We start from the raw sequence: 8,066 nt of genomic DNA on the forward strand, positions 1-8,066 counted from the left end.
CTTCAGAAGAATGTTGGAATTAAATACTTTGTTTTTCTAATATATGGATTTTAGGAAAAAGTACAACATACATATTATGAACAAGACGTGAAGGAATTCCAAAATAACATCATATTTGTAAAATTTTGTGAAATCTGCCACGAAAAACAAAACAAACAAAACCAAAAAAAAACTTGAGGCTAGCAAACTTAAATAAAACTATGTTTGCGGTGAGCTTATGACCCTTCTGAGAATGTAAGGAATTTCCTTTACCATTTGTATTACCACAGATCATGTTCTCCGTTGCAGGTGGACATACTTCTGAGTTTAATACAATTAGCTTTACAGTTTAATCCTCCCCCCAAAAGGGCGATGTTTCATGCAAAAGCATAAGCAAGGATCCAGCAATTGTGTGGCTCCATAAAAAGTCTTCCTGACAAGCAGCAGAAACACCAAGTTCCAGTAAGATACCAATTTATTTATTTATTTAAAAGTAAAGGTTTTTGGAGTGAACATTAATTTACCTGTTTCAATGTCAAACAGCTCTAGCATAAAGTAAAAAGACATTTCATATACATAAAAAAAGGTAATCTGGACACAAATTCCCATGTACCTTCAACATGTAACTCACTCCTGAATCCCAAAGCCTAACTACCTGTCAAAAAAACATAAAAGCATAGAGAATGTCATAGAGAGCTCCATAAATCTTCCATCCCTTGAGTTCTTCCTGTTTTGTCACAAGGGGGGTCCAATCTAATCAACAAAATTTGGGGTTTTATTGGTTCTGTATGTAAAGTGTGAAAACCCATTTCCATAAAGGGCAAACAATCACACTTAATTTGATGTGAAAAATACTTTGCTATAAAATAGCTAGTTACTATTCAGTAACATTCTAAATTAGGTAATAACAATATGAAGAAGTTCATGTTTAAAAGCAATCTTTTGAAAGACATTCTAAGGGCTCAAATGAAGCAAACAAAATGACAAAAACTTTTTAAACAGTTGGTTTTAAATGGCATTTGAAACACCTGCACCAAGCTGTTCCTTTCTTCAAGACTACTATAAGCAAAGGTATTTTTTAATGTAAAAAACTTCTTGACAAAGGGCAGCTTTCTGCTGTGCCAGACCTTCTCAAGTGTGAAAACTCCTTGGCTGCATCTTGAATTGAAAGTGAAACATGAAGAGCATTGATTAAAAGAAGAAGAAGAAGAAGAAGAATAAGAAGAAGAGGAAGAAGAAGAAGAAGAAGAAGAAGAAGAAGAAGAAGAAGAAGAAGCAGCAGCAGCTGTGTTTTCCAGTTACGGGTTGTATTCCTCCTTTATCTGCTAATTCCTGTTCTTCGTTTTAGTGAGTTCTCTCTGACCTTCTTCACTGTTGTTGCCTCGAAATAATATATTTTATATCAGAAATGAGTCATATGACCTGCCATCTGCTTCATCAACCTTGAAGTACACTGAAACACACGGTATACTTAGACTCAAGCTGTGACCTCTGCAAACTGAAATGTTAGTTGTATCCATTCAGGCTTGTTCCTTGATTATTGTATATTGCAAATTTCTTTGTCCTCCTCTAAAGCTATGCAGCAGCTACTGCTGGGGAAAAGTTCATCTGTTGCTCTCTATTTCTGGTTCTTGCACTGTACCAGACAGAAGTGGGATGCTGTACATAATGCCCTTTTGATGTTTGCTCTGTGAGTGGGACAGATTCCATTTGTGTTTCAACAAGTGAAGAGAACGTTATGTTCTGTATTTCAGTTATTCAGCTGAGGTTTTGTAGGACAGAATTTGATGATTTATTACCCTCTGTGCTGTTATCTACTTGATATGTGTTAAGATAGGTGAAATAATAAAGACCCTCTTTTACCCCTTCAGATACTTGTGACAGCATGGCCGTGTCTTTCCACTGATGTCTGCTCTGCTATTTGCAGTTGTACTAACTCTCTGGCCCTTGTTTTTCACACAGCAAATTACTTACATAATTTCAAAGCTTATTTGGGATCCTTTCAAACTTCATACAGAAAAAATGTTCTTCAGTCTGCAATACCTTTGTTTATCCCCTGTTAGCTGAATATCATCAGGAAAGAATATATTGCTGATGTTATGATGATGGAGAAATGCAGTCAGCATTCCCAGTCACTGCATTTGCCATTACTGCTAAAAGTTGAATTAGGGTCCAGTGGATTTCAGAAAACCTGAGTGACTCACAGAGCTAGTGTTCTATCATCCACACTGTTTTCCACCTGAAGCAATTTTCAGAAGTTGCTGGTATCATGAGATATTTTGGAAATAGCACACTTTTTATTGGTTTGCTTACTGATTTCCTTGAATTTCAATAGCAGGTAATTCTTGTTTTATTTATTAGTAATTGCATTGGTATTTATGCCTTAACTTTCAGTGATAATGGCTGTTATTCAACAGAATTTATTTATTTGGGCTTATTTCTAGCTAGGGTAAATTGCCCTGATGATGACTTCCTTAATCAATAACTTACCAGACTTTTAGTTTGCAGTTTAATTACCTAGACAAGCCTGCAAGCCTAATTGTGTGTGTGTTGTTGTTTGTGTGTGTGTGTGTGTGTGTGTGTGTTCGTGAGAGATGTCAGTTTCTAGGTGCTAAAGTGGTTAAAACAAGGGGGGGAGGATGCTAGAATTTTGATAGGTCTGCCATTTTGTTTGGAAAATAATTTTATTTCACAAGAAGCATTACTTGGACATTTTTATTTGCTTATTATTTATTACAATGTTTACTTCAGTTGCATTGTTCATCCTACTATGAAGGCACACTTGATCTTTGCCATTAGTGAGGCTGACAGTTCCTGGCATTCAGTCTCATTACTACTTTACTGTACAAATAATTCTTCATGGGATGATTCTTTAGGCTGTTAAAGGATAACTGAACACAGCTACAGTTGGAGATAAAGACATCTCTCTTTGTAAATGACATCTGTAAAAATTGTACTTTCTGAGACTTAGCACAGAAACAGGCTTTTACAGTACTCACCAGCAGTTTATGCAGTTTTTATGTACATAAAAAAAGTTTTCTTTCCTGGCAATCATTCTGCAATGCTGAGCGAATTACAAGCCTTTCATAAGTCTTCCAATTTGCAGTATGTTCTTTCTGCACTAATGTTGCATCCATAGGTACCTTATTGAAAATTCATGGTCATAGATATTTATTTTTAGCTATGAAAAATCTATTCCCACCTTTAGAGGAAGGTTTTCTAAATGGTTACACATTACAGTGTTATAGGGTAGCAGCATTTTTTTTTTTTCCTGCAAATTCTGCAGTATCCCTTGGTCACCAGATCCATTTCCTTTTATCCTTCTTCCCTTGGTTACAGAACTAAACTTGTTAAAGAAGTCATTTCTCCACACCTACTGGCAAAAGGACAAAATGAAATCTGGTTAATGTGCCAAAGAATTCGTTAGGCTGGGTCCCTAACAATTCCAATCGGTGGGAATCGTTAAGCAATATAACATGTTATTGAAGGTTGTTACAGTGTTTTCTTCACTGTTGTGTTTTAAGATCAGATGACGTAGTATCTGGCAGGGTTGATTCTTGCATACTCAGTTCTTACATCTGTACAGAGCCTTATAATTAAGTTAATTATTCAATTTTGCTATCATATCATTTCTGACCTGCCTTTCCCAGGAGGTTTGTATCCCTTCCCTTCTGCCATGTCAATTAATTATGTCAGATTTGTGAAATAAGTCAACTTTATATTTCTACAATTCTCCACACCAAAAGTGACAGTTTCTGACCTAGGTTTTGTCAACAGGGTTTTTTTTGACTGTGTGACTACTAAATGCAGTGTGGATGGACAAAGCATAGTGATAATCTAAACAGTAAAAATCTGTGCAATTGCTTGATGTGTAAATCTACTCCTGTCATTTCAAAGTGACAAGGTAGAGGAAAACAGTGCTTGGACTCCAGACTTACTCAGATGTACGTATGGGATTTTTACTATTTCTGTGCTGTACCTAAAACAGGGATAATATATAACAATTTTGTAGGGTAACTGAGTTGCCCAGATCTTGCAGTATTGAAATCTGATTTTAACTATAAATTACCTTGGGCTCATTTTGTCATGTAATAGTAGCAGTCATGATTCTGTAACAGAAATGGATGATATTTTCTTTCTCTTTTTTTTTTTTTTCCTTCTTCTTTTTCTCTTCTTCTTTTTTTTTTTTTTTCTTCTTCTCCTTGTGCAATTGGCAAAATGGTCTAGCAAATCTGAAGCAGGAAGCATAAAAAACAACTGTGAATTATTGAAATAATATAATTTAATAAAGTACAAGTAAAATGATATAAAAATATTCAGTCACCTACGAGTTCACAACCATTTTGGACATGATTGCCATCAACAGTTATTGTCCTTATAACAGATGCTAAAAAAACATGAATCATAGAGAGGGGAATAAATTACAATTACAATTCAGTAAAACTAAGAGAATGAAAATACTCAATTCCAGAAAAGCTGTTCCCACAACAACAGTGTTGAAATAGGTTGAAATAGGTCACAGGCAGCACTCCTTACATTGCTCAAGAACATTAGAAGGATTAATCATTTATGGATTATCTCCTAGAAACAATGATCTGGCACAGACAGGTAATCCAATCTCCTCTATCTTTCTAACCTGGTTTGCCATTTCACAGGGGATTGTAAAAGGGTGGCAATTTTTTCTAGGAAGACATTGTCTGCCTGCCAGCTTGAAACATGTAAATTGCTGGAATTTGCATGAAAAATATGACAGCTCTTCTCTGACAAAGGTAGGTAGTGAAACTAGATTGGTAAAACTAATTTTTTTTAACTGAAGCAGGGAGGTTTGGCTTAGAAATTTTATCATTTTTACCTTTAGTTATAATATGTCATTGAACAGAGTAAAGAGAGAATTTTGTCATTGACATCAATAAGAACTAGAGAGAAAATGTTGTTTCTGGGACTCTGTATTTTGCAAAGATGTCTGGTAATCTTTTCTTCCAGACAAAATTTGTCCAAAAATTTATATACATCTTACTTTTGACTACAAACCTTTCAATGATCATAGCCTCTATAACTACATTAGAAGTAGGTATACAGCCTTGCTTTTACTGATTTGTATGTTTAATGTAATATGTAGGGATTTGAACACATCTCTAGCCAGTGGCGTCATATTTTATCCAATGATAGGTGTAGGGCCTGCTGCTGAATATATTAGAACTATACTAATTTAATTAATGGAAATGAACTCTATTGCAAATCGCCACTGGGGCAAATTAGCAATTGGACAAGAACATTGCAGAAGGAAAGGTGCACCGTCAGGGATTTTCTATTGCTCATTTCATTTTACATGTAGTTTCTGTTTTATTGGTATAATAACATTAAAAACAATATGCAATTACTATCACAAGGCTCAGAGTAGCCTGTTCCAAGTTTTCTTGTCCAGATTACAGACTGAACAGATCAAAACCCAACAATTAGATTAGCAAGGTTCTGCTTTGTAGAGAACTGAGAAATACAGCAGGAATAATTGTGCATCAGATGCCTTAAGCCTTGAGCAAGCTACTTTAGCAGAACAAAGTCAGTTTTTAAACTCAATTTAACATCACTTTTTAAATTATTGAGTTATTGACCTTAAATGTACTGTGTCAGTTTTATAGCATTACCACATGCTTGCATTTTTGTTTTCTTGTAGCCATCCTTCTGTATTCTTTAAGGTTCTTGAACCTCTTTGAACATCTCTGTGTACCTACCCCTTTAAGACAGATTATCATGCAAATCTTAAAATATGGGTTTACATTCCTTGTAATCTCAGAAGCCTTTCTGTAAAATAGCAAATCAGAAGTTCCTTTTTAATATTTATATTCCTTTTAATATTAATAGAGCTGGTCCTCTTAGAAAATACACATGTATTAGAGCAATTGGCTTTAACATAGGTTAGTTATATTTTTAAGATGAAATGTATGTATTTCAAAGGGCTTTTCTTGATGTGGTATAGTAATAAGAAAGCATATGCAACAAAATTTTGAGAGTAAGTAGCTTTTAGATCTTTTCAAACATGACTGGGAACAAATACAACACAAAACAGCCTAGTGATTTGGGCTTGTTTTGGTGTTATTTAGATTGTCCAGTGCCAGAGGAATGGGAATCGGTAAACCTACGTTTGGGTCAAAGCAGTGTCATTTTGTACACTATTAAACAACTTCAGCTCTCTGTACCTTTGTTTTCCCATCTTAGAATGAGTATCATGGCTTTACTCATCACTGTTCTTTTCACTGAAATACTTTTCTGAAGAGTGATATAGACAGTAGGTGTGAGGAGGATACTTCTGGGGGGAATACTTTCTGGGAAGGGCTGGTGGCTGCTGGTCCATCACAGGGGTGGGTGGCAGGGAGTCTGCACCTTCCTGGAGCTGTGGCGGGAGGCTAGGTGAGGAGGAGTCATCTATTGGCAAAAAGGAAGCTTAATTACATCGTGACTAAGTAAATTAACTGGATGAGGTCCTAACTTCTTATTTGGCTTCTTTTCACCAGTTAAGTTCTGGCTGACAGAGGATTTCTTTGCTGTAGTCAGGCAGAAGAAAGCCATAAAGCTGCCTGCTGAAGGTCCTGTGGGGATCACCATGGCACAGATGCACCAGGCATGGCAGGGGAAGGGAATTTCAGGAGGAAAGTGTTAAGTTTTCTTGTGCAGAAAAACTGGAAGGTTGCAGCCAAACTGTGGCACAGTGCTAAGCACAGGAAACTGCTTAGTTCAGGCAGGCCTGTGGTGGCAGTGCAAGCCTTTAGTTTGGGGACCTCATGTCCCTTGACTGTGGTGCTAGAAAATGAGTGATCAGGTACCAGTGAATTATTTAAGAACAAAACCAGTAACATCTTTAAATAATTTCAAATGGGTCGTGTGCAGTTATGTGTGTAATCAAAATGGCAGTAATCTAGTGAAATATTTTCTGCAAGATATGGAGTACAAATTTACTGAATTTTCATTTTGAAAATGAATGTAATTTTATAGATTAGTCTACGAATTGGATTGCTTACTTTGGCACATTTTCAAAGGAAAAAGGGCTAACTAATATATTTTACACTGAAACCATCCACTTCATTCATATAGTAATTTTTCCACAGCAGTATTTCACAATAAAATTGCTTTTATGATGTGGAGTTAGTATACTGAAATGATGAATCCAAAGACCTTATGTTGACGTGGTACGTTTTGTCAGGAAAATGGCTGAAGAGTTGCTAAGCATCTCTCCAATAATTTTATTTATAATAATCAGAAATACTTATTTAACACCTCCAGAGTACCCATTTATATGGCAGGCTCTAACAGGGTCTTTCAAAACTCTCACGGTCAATATGGTGAATACTTCTTATTTTTAAAAATGATTACCTCTTCTAAAGCTTGAATTAGTTACATGATTTCCAAAACAACTAACTTTAACAGGCATTGATAGTTGCAATGTGAATAAATACACACAAGTGAAAATAGCCCAGGGCCAAATCTCTTTCTTTTCCTTCTTGGCCTTGATGCCTCTCCGAGCTAGCGAGCTCTGCCAAGCTCAGCTGTCCTGGAGGTCTGAGTCCAGTGTTGCATAACTGCCCGGCTCCTCTGCTACCCACAAGTGAAATCTGGGGGGATGGTGACAACTGGTGTAGAAATTGGTGATAGGTAGGTCAAACTTACTGTGTTTGCCTTTCCCATATCCCTGTGTGCCTGTGTACTTGGCATCGGTCAGGCAGAGAAGGGGTGTTTTCAGGAGGGCTCACACTTCATTACAGACAGACTTACCAACCAAGGGAAATTAATTCCAGCAGTGCTGAGCTATTCTTCAGGGCAGGAATGACCAATGTCCATTACTTACTGTAACTGAAATTAGTTTAAAGCCAGTTACCGAAAAATAGAGCAAAAAATTACTTCTAGAAAATATTTTCACTGTGCGATAAGGTATTTTTGCCTTTTCTGTATTAAGAAAAATTCTGATCGTTGCGTTTTCAGGACAGACTTGTGACCTGAATAATTCATGAGCGGCTATGTCTAGGAGGTAAGCTGAAGCAGGAGTAAGCTGTTGGAGTACCGGCGGCACATGGAGGAGGAGTGGGGAACGAGCC

The sequence above is a fragment of the Anas platyrhynchos genome, chromosome 13 (genome assembly GCF_047663525.1).
Source record: "Anas platyrhynchos isolate ZD024472 breed Pekin duck chromosome 13, IASCAAS_PekinDuck_T2T, whole genome shotgun sequence".
Lineage (NCBI taxonomy): Eukaryota > Metazoa > Chordata > Aves > Anseriformes > Anatidae > Anas > Anas platyrhynchos.